Raw genomic sequence first — 9728 nt, 5'->3', positions numbered from 1 at the left:
AATGTCAATGAATGTAAAAAATTGTTTAAAATACAATCATAATAAATGAAAGTTTTTTCAACTAAGAATCATTCTAGTACATTATCTTTTGACCTCTTACTTCTTTACTTTTTACCTTGTGTGTTAGAAAATTTTGTTGATAATCCATAGAAATATTGTGACATCTTCCAGTATAAATTGTAAATTTGTTACCATATGGGGTGCCTCATAGCAAACTAGACCTCAAATTAGGTTGCAAGATAGTAGGACTGTTTTCACAGTCTGATCTATCCTCTATAACCAAGAAAAGGGAAAACTTTCTTTTTTCAACTGACCTCAGACCCATTTCCTTTTCGATAAGAAGGGTGTCTCCTTAAAAATTTTTGACAGCTACATTTGTTATATACTTCCTGAAGTGTTACCTTTATTATATACTTCCTGGACCTTTACCATTATTATATACTTCCTAGAGCGTTACCTTTATTATATACTTCCTGGAGCGTTACCTTTATTATATACTCCTTTATTATATACTTGTTGGAGTGTTACCTTTATTATATACTCCTTTATTATATACTTCCTGGAGTGTTACATTTATTATATACTTCCTGGAGCATTACCTTATTTATATACTTCTTGGAGTGTTACCTTTATTATATTCTTCCTGGAGCGTTACCTTTAATATATACTTCCTGGAGCGTTACCTTTATTATATACTTCCTAGAGCGTTACCTTTATTATATACTTCCTGGAGCTTTACATTTATTATGTACTTCCTAGAGCGTTACCTTTATTATATACTTCCTGAAAGGGTTTTATTCATGGTTTTCTTTGTCATGTAGCCTTGAAAGTGTTACTGCTGTTATACAATTCCTAAAACTGAAGTGACAGCAACACATCCTGATCTATCTCTTCTTACACAATCCCTTCTTTTTTAACCCCTTCGCCGCGGGGTTAATTCCCCCGCGGCTCTGGGGGAGGGAGGGTGCATGGCCACACCCGTTTCCATGGAATGCTCAGCACAGCAGGGAAATTATCCCCAGGTGTGAGCGCCACGCGGATCATGACAAGCTCAGCTGGTCTGGAGCACAGCGCAACCGTGCCTCATAACGAGCTGAGCTCGTCATGAGCACGGGAGGGGTTAAATGAAATCTTAGCCATGTGCATCTTCGTAAAGCTGTACCTCTAGCAAGTGGGCACTCCATGTGTGCTCTTTCTGTACTAAATTACTGTGTGAACACCGAAAAATCACCTCCTTTTCTGAATTAAGTAAAATGTGACATGTTCTATAGAACATTTAGTTAAATATCTGTGTATGGTGAAATATCTCTTGGTAACTTTCGTAAATGGTAAGGACTAGATGTCTTTTACAACTAGTTAAGTATTGTGTATTCACATGCTCTTACATTTCCATTTAATGATTTTAAATCTCTTTACATCCCATAGGAAAACAGCCTTGAATGATCGTGAATAATGACAGTAATCGTGAAAATCTGAAAAAAAAGTGGTTTGAAAAAAAGAGCTCCAAAATTTAGGAAAAGATCTGCATAAAGACTGAGGAACATGAACATAAACTGGTAGATCCTGGAAAAAGCAGTTCAGAGCAATTTGGTGGATGTAAGAGTCTGAGCTGTGCACCTCCACGCAACAGGATAAGAAATGACCTCTAGAAAATTAAGGCAACAACACTGACAAACCACTTCCTGTATAAACAGGCCTCTACCACCAGCTTTGATCATGTGTTCGGTATGAGGTAGATACAGCATTACTCTGCTTCCTGTAATGATGGCAGACCACCATTCAGCACGCTAGGTGTATTGTAAACATTTTCTATCCAAACCACAGGCCAAACCACAGGAACATTAGAAAAGCACAAGGGAGTGGAGCCATACAACTGAAGGGTAAAGGAAAGAGAGGGTCTCTGATCTACAACAGACTGTCCCAATTTGCTTCGACCAGAAGGAAGACTGATCTTCACTCATAAACATGCGAAACCATTCCGCAATCTAAAAACATAACCACCTACAAAGAAGCTTTACTTGCCACAATTATAATATATGTAGTTGGTGAGTCTTGTATTTCATTGTGAAATCTGAAATCAACCATCCAAAATACCACACACATACAAGGAATGTGTGAATAGCACAAGTGCTTTATCAACCATGTTAGCTCCTCAGGAAACGCAGTCATGGGATGCAGACAAATATAAACCCGACCCAGAGACATTAACCAAGAAAGAGAAATTATACACAAGCAGCAAGAGCTTTAGTTTGTGATCACTACTAAAGAGCCATCAGCAAACACACGCAGGAAAAGCAACGTGCAAATGCAATGAATGTGTGAAGAACTTTAGTCAGTTAGCACTCCTAAAAGATCATCAGCGAACACACATGGGGGGAAAACCGTACCATTGCACTGAGTGTGTGAAGAGCTTCAGTCGGTTATCACAACTCCAAGTTCATCAGCGAACACACACAGGGGAAAAACCATACCATTGCAACGAATGTGGGAAGGCATTCAGTCAGTTATCAATTCTTCAAAGACATCAGCGAACACACACAGGGGAAAAACCATACCATTGCAATGAATGTGGGAAGGCATTCAGTCAGTTATCAATTCTTCAAAGACATCAGCAAACACACACAGGAGAAAAACCATACCATTGTAGTGAATGTGTGAAGAGCTTCAGTCAGTTATCACACCTCCAAAGACATCAGCAAACACACACTGGGGAAAAACAATACAATTGCACTGAATGTGTGAAGAGCTTCAGTCATTTATCACAACTCCAAGATCATCAGCTAACACACATGGGGGAAAAACCGTACCATTGCACTGAGTGTGTGAAGAGCTTCAGTCGGTTATCACAACTCCAAGTTCATCAGCGTACACACACAGGAGAAAAACCATACCATTGCACTGAATGTGTGAAGAGCTTCAGTCATTTATCACAACTCCAAGTTCATCAACGAACACACACTGGGGAAAAACCATACCATTGCACTGAATGTGTGAATAGCTTCAGTCATTTATCACAACTCCAAGTTCATCAGCGAACACACACAGGGGAAAAACCATACCATTGCAATGAATGTGTGAAGGCATTCAGTCAGTTATCACAACTCCAAGTTCATCAGCGAACACACACAGGGGAAAAACCATACCATTGCACTGCATGTCTGAAGAGCTTCAGTCAGTTATCACACCTCAAAAGACATCAGCGAACACACACTGGGGAAAAACCGTACCATTGCACTGAATGTGTGAAGAGCTTCAGTCATTTATCACAACTCCAAGTTCATCAGCGAACACACTCTGGGGAAGAAAAACCATACCATTGCAATGAATGTGTGAAGAGCTTTAGCCTGTTATCAAATCTCCAAAGACATCAGCGAATACACACTGGGGAAAAACCATACCATTGCAGTGAATGTGTGAGGAGCTTCAGTCGGTTATCACAACTCCAAAGACATCAGCGAATACACACTGGGGAAAAACCATACCATTGCAATGAATGTCTGAAGAGGTTCAGTCAGTTATCAATTCTTCAAGTTCATCAGCGAACTCACACAGGGGAAAAACCATACCATTGCACTGAATGTGTGAAGAGCTTCTGTCGGTTATCACACCTACAAAGACATCAGCGAACACATACTGGGAAAAACCATACCATTGCAGTGAATGTGGAAGTAGTTTTAGTGATTCCTCAAATCTCAGGATTCATCAGCGAACACACACAGGGGAAAAGCCACTACAGTGCTGTGAATGTGCGAAGAGCTTCAGTGGGTCCTCAGACCTACGAAAACATATTCGAACACACACTCAGGAAAAACCATACCATTGCAATGAATGTGTAAAGAGATTTAGTCAGTTATCAAATCTTCGAAGACATCAACGAACACACACAGGAGAAAAACCATAGCATTGCAGTGAATGTGTGAAGAGCTTCTTTCAGTTATTGGCCTACAAAAACATAAATGAACACACACTGGGGAAAAGCCATTCCAATGCAGTGAATGTTTAAAGAGCTGTAGTGGGTCATCAGACCTACAAAAATCAATCAGTAAATCAGTCAATCAATCAATCAATCAATCAATCAATCAATCATTTGTTAAGCGCCCCTCATACCCAAGAGGGTCTCAAGGCGCTGATCGAACAGCTAGGATCTTTAGTATCCTCCTGAAGGTCAGCAGGTCTTGGGTCTGTCGTAGGCTCAGTGGGGGGTGTTCCATGTCTTGGCAGCGAGGTGGAAGATGGATCTCCCGCCGGTGGTTGTTCTTCGGATGTGCGGGACGGTGGCGAGTGAGAGGTCGGCGGAGCGTAGCTGGCAATTGGGGGTGTAGAAGGAGAGCCTTCTGTTGAGGTAGGCTGGGCTGGTCTTGTGGAGTGCCTTGTGTGCGTGGGTGAGGAGCTTGAAGGATATCCTCTTGTTGACGGGAAGCCAGTGCAGGTTTCTCAGATGGGGGGTGATGCGGCTGTGTCGTGGTACATCGAGGATCAGTCATGCTGAGGCGTTTTGGATGCGTTGTAGTCGATTGATGAGCTTGGTTGGGGCTCCTGCGTAGAGGGCGTTTCCTTAGTCGAGTCTGCTACTGATGAGGGCCTGGGTGACTGTCTTTCTTGTATCTGTCGGGATCCATTTGTAGATCTTGCGGAGCATGCGGAGGGTGTTGAAGCAGAAGGAGGAGACGGCGTTGGCTTGCTTGGTCATTGAGAGCGTTGAGTCGAGGATGTGCGTGGTCGGTGGGGGTCGGGGCTGCCCCCCAGTGCCATTGGCCGCCAGGAGTCATCCCAGGCTGACGGGTTGGAGCCGAGGATGAGGACCTCTGTCTTGTCCGAGTTCAGCTTCAGACGACTGATCTTCATCCAGTCGGCGGCGGCCTTCATTCCTTCATGGAGGTTGGCTTTGGCGGTGATGGGGTCCTTGGTCAGGGAGATGATCAGTTGAGTGTCGTCGGAGATTAGGTTGAGGTTGTGCTGTCGGGCGACGTGTGCGAGCGGGGCCATGTAAATGTTAAACAGTGTCGGGCTGAGGGAGGATCCTTGGGATACGCCGCAGATGATCTCGGAGGCTTCGGAACGGAACTGGGGGAGGTGGACGCTCTGGGTTCTGCCGGAGAGGAAGGAGGTGGTCCATTCCAGAGCCTTGTCTTGGATCCCTGCGGCATGGAGGCGTGCGCGTAGTGTGCAGTGGCAGACGGTGTCGAAGCTGGCTGAGAGGGCTCCCCATTGCAGTTTCCCCATTGTCTAGCAGGGTCCTGATGTCGTCGGTGGCTGCGATGTGGACGGTCTCGGTGCTGTGGTTGCTGTGGAACCCTGACTGGGAAGGGTCCAGGATTCTGTTATCTTCGAGGTATCTGTTTACGATTTTCTCGATGACCTTGGCCGGTAAGGGGAGTAGAGAGATGGGTCGGAAGTTCTTGAGGTCTCTTGGTTCTGCCTTGGGTTTTTTGAGTATGGCGTTGATCTCAGCTTGTTTCCAGCTCTCTGGGAAGGTCGCGGTCTCAAGGGAGAGATTGATGACGTTGCGTAGGTGGGGTGCGATGGAGCTGCTTGCTTTGTTGAAGATGTGGTGCGAAATGGGTCTGACGAAGAGCCGGAATGGATTGTGCTCATGATCTTGATGGTGTCATCGACGCTCACGCTGGTCCTGGCTAGCAAGGGGACATGGTAGATGGTGTGCGGAGGGTCTGTTGTGTTGCTGTCTGTTGGGGCTGTCTCGGTGTCGAAGCTGTTGTGGATGTCTGCTATCTTGCGGTGGAAGAAGGTAGCGAGGGAGTCGCACAGGGCTTGTGACGGCGGGATGTTGTTGGTGTTGGAGCTGGCGTTCGAGAGTTCCTTCACGATGTTGAAGAGCTCCTTGCTGTCGTGTGCGTTGTTGTCGAGGTGGTCTTTGAAGGAGGTCTTCTTGGCAGCCCTGATGAGGTGGTGGTGGTTGCGGACGGCGTCCTTGTGTGCTGCGTGGCTGTCCGGAGTTTATTCACTGTGCCATTTCCTCTCTAGTTTCCGGCAGGCTTGCTTGGAATGTAGGAGTTCTGGGGTGAACCAACTGGCCCTCTTTCTGGTGTCTCTGTGAGCGGGGCTTCTTCAGCAGGGTGAGGGTGTTGGCACAGTCCTCGATCCAGCGTCTGAGGTTGTGGGCAGCGATGTCGGTGTTGGAGGTTCGGTGGGTGGGCTGAGAGCGAGGTTTGCATGTCTACGGTGATTTTGCTCCAGCAGCGGCGGGGATCTGTTGGGTGCGGTGGTGTGTGGTGGGTTTCTGGAAGGTGAAGTGGATGCAGCGGTGGTCGGTCCAGAGGAGTTCGGTGGTGTGGCTGATGGAGACGTGCGGGCCTGAGGAGAAGACGGGGTCGAGCGTGTGGCCGGCGGAGTGGGTGGGCGTTGTGACGAGTTGTCTCAGTCCGAGGTTGGCAAGGTTATCGATCAGGGTTGTGGAGTTGTTGTTGTTCTCAAGGTGAAAGTTCAGGTCTCTGCGGAGGATGTAGTCGGTAGAGGTCAGGGCGTGCGTGCTGATGAAGTCGGCGATGGAGTCGCTGAACTGGGGGCAGGGTGCTGGGGGTCGGTAGACGAGGGTGCCTTTGAGGGTGGAGTTGGGGTCTGTGTGGCTCTGGAAATGCATGTGATCGGCGGTGCTGAGCGCGCCGTCTGTGCTAGTCGAGACCCTGATGCTGTTCTTGTGGACGATAGCCATTCCTCCTCCGACTCCGTTGGTGCGGTCTCTGCGGGTGATCTTGTAGCCATCTGGGATGGCTATGGCGTTGTCGGGTGCAGAGGAGGTGGTCAACCCGGTCTCTGTCAGGAAGGCGACGTTTGGGGAGATTGTGTTGAGCAGGTCCCAGAGCTCGACGGCGTGTTTACTTGCAGAGCAGGTGTTCAGTAGTATGCATCGGAGGTGGTCGAGGATTTTCTTGGTGGGTGGTCCGTCGGCTCTGTGGCTGGTGTAGCTGCAGTTCCAGCAGGTGAAGGGACTGTGTGTGCGTTTCGGGGCGACCTTGAAGCAATTGTGGGTCCGTCCATGGTTGAGAGCGTGCAGAGTGCTGGCGTCGTAGTGGCCGCGGTCGTCGTGGCGGGTGCGGGGGCCAGGGGTTCTGGCGCTGGGCGAGGTCCAGATGTGGGCGAGCGCAGACGGGCTTGCCGCGCACCAGGGAGGTGGGAGTGAGGAGCAGCTGGGAGGCGGGAGGTGGGGGCAGCAAATGGGCAGTCAGGGGGGTGGAGCCGCAGGGGACGCAGCGGCGGGGCGGTGAGGGCGACGAAGGAAACAGAAGGCAAAAGGGCACAACAATTGAGGGGGAAATGAGTGGCACAGAGGGCAGAAAGGTCACAAGAAAGGGCAGAAGGTCACAATAAATGGGGGGAAATGAGTGGCACAGAAGGCAGAAAGGTCACAGAAATGCAGGGGCAGCTAAGCAGCAGAAGGCAAAAACGGGCACGCGAGGGGAGCAGAAGGAAAAACCGTGCTGAAAGATACGGGGCAGCGAGGGGGGAAGTAGGGAAACCGGGCAGAGAGACACAGGGGCATCCAGGGAGAGAACGGGCACAGGCGGTGCTGTGTGGAGGGGGAGCGATCTACCTGGAAGGGTCAAGGGTCGCTCTCCTCACCGCGCAGCGGCCAGCATATATGGGGAGGTGGGAGGGAGGAGCAGCTGGGAGGTGGGAGGTGGGGGCAGCGAATGGGCAGTCAGGGGGGCGGGGCCACAGGGGACGCAGCGGCAAGGGGCGACAAAGCAAACAGAAGACAAAAAGGCACAACAATTGAGGGGGAAACGAGTGACACAGAGGCAGAAAGGTCCTAAGAAAGGGCAGAAAAGGTCACAAAAAACAGGGGAAACAAGTGGCACAGAGGCTAAAAGGTCACATGAAATGGCAGCAAAGGTTACAAAAACGGGGGGAAACAAGTGGCACAGAGGCAGAAAAGTCCCAAGAAAAGGCAGAAAACGTCACAAAAGGGGGGAAACGAGTGGCACAGAAGGCAGAAAGGTCACAGAAATGCAGGGGCAGCTAAGCAACAGAAGGCAAAAACGGGCAGAGAGACATGGGGGCCGCGAGGGGAGCAGAAGGAAAAACCGTGCTGAGAGATACGGGGCAGCGAGGGGGGAAGAAGGGAAACCGGGCAGAGAGACACAGGGGCATCCAGGGAGAGAACGGGCACAGGCGGTGCTGTGCGAAGGGGGAGTGATCTACCTGGAAGGGTCAAGGGTCGCTCTCCTCACCGCGCAGCGGCCAGCCTATATGGGGAGGTGGGAGGGAGGAGCAGCTGGGAGGCGAAAGGTGGGGGAAGCGAATGAGCAGTCAGGGGGGCGGGGCCGCAGGTGACGCAGCGGCAAGGGGCTTCAAAGCAAACAGAAGACAAAAAGGCACAACAATTGAGGGGGAAACGAGTGACACAGAGGCAGAAAGGTCCCAAGAAAGGGCAGAAAAGGTTTCAAAAAACGGGGGAAACGGTGGTACAGAGGCTAAAAGGTCACAAAAAATGGCAGAAAAGGTTACAAAAACGGGGGGAAACAAGTGGCACAGAGGCAGAAAAGTCCCAAGAAAAGGCAGAAAAGGTCACAAAAAACGGGGGGAAACAAGTGGCACAGAAGGCAGAAAGGTCACAGAAATGCAGAGGCAACTAAGCAACAGAAGGCAGAAACGGGCAGAGAAACACGGGGCCGCAAGGGGAGCAGAAGGAAAAACCGGGCAGAGAGACACTGGGGCAGCGAGGGGAGCAGAAGGGAAACCGGGCAGAGAGAACGGGGGCAGCGAGGGAGAGAACGGGCACAGGCGGTGCTGTGCGGAGGGGGAGCGACCTACCTGGACATATTAAAACACACACTGGTGGAAAAACCATACTGTTTGCAATGAATGTGGAAGTAGTTTTAGTGTTTCCTCAAATTTCAGAAGTCATCAGCGAACACACACAGGGGAAAAACCATCTGATTGCATTGAATGTGGAAAAAAGTTTTAGTCGTTCCTCAAAATTAAGGAATCATCAGCGAACACACACAGGGGAAAAAACATTCAAGTGCAGTGAGTGTGTTAAGTGCATTAGTCAATTATCAGAAATACAAAGACAACAACGAACACACACAGGTGATAAACGACTACCACTGCATGTAATGTGAAAGTAGTTTTAGTCGTTACTCAGCATTAAGGAACCATCAGCATACACACAAAGGTGATAAAACCCTACCACTGCAGTGAATGTGGAAGTAATTTTTTTGCCCCTTCAACATTAAGAAATCTCCAGCGAACCCACTTAGGGGAAACTCCATTCAAGTGCACCACACAAACACAAACAGGAGAGAAACCATACCATTGTAGTGGATTTGGAAGTGTTGACGGAAGAATTTACAGCTAACTACAGAGATTAGTGGTAAAATCTATAAACACAACACACTTAAATAAGTTTAACAAGCACAGACTGGAGAATATTTCTAGCTGATTTTGGTGTTTGGTCATTTTGTGCAATAACTCGTTCAATGACAGCTGCTAGAGAACAACGCCCAAAGGCACAAGAAGTCAAAGTAGGAAATTGTGATCTGTAACTGAGAGTTAATGCTTGCAGCGCACAACATTTACCTCCGAAGCACTGACTTGGGAGACATGATGCTCATTTTACTCATCAAATGCATCTGTTAATGCACCCACCATAGTAGCACTTCCCCAGAGATGTCCAATATCAAGCTGGACCCTTGGGAAATTTGCTGGCTCACCACTGACTGTAAATGATTCACGGCCAGATTAATTTTATATGAATATATTTTAGA

At 48.6% G+C, this 9728-nt stretch overlaps 1 pseudogene; it reads left to right on the top strand.

Moving 5' to 3' along the window:
• Nucleotides 1–2141: 2141 nt before the first annotated feature.
• Nucleotides 2142–9179, top strand: LOC144767374 (uncharacterized; annotated as a pseudogene).
• Nucleotides 9180–9728: the final 549 nt, after the last annotated feature.

This window comes from Lissotriton helveticus, chromosome 1_1, assembly GCF_964261635.1.
Source record: "Lissotriton helveticus chromosome 1_1, aLisHel1.1, whole genome shotgun sequence".
Taxonomy (NCBI): domain Eukaryota; kingdom Metazoa; phylum Chordata; class Amphibia; order Caudata; family Salamandridae; genus Lissotriton; species Lissotriton helveticus.
Note: the sequence above shows the minus strand (reverse complement) of the source record. Positions and strands in the feature narration are given on the sequence as shown.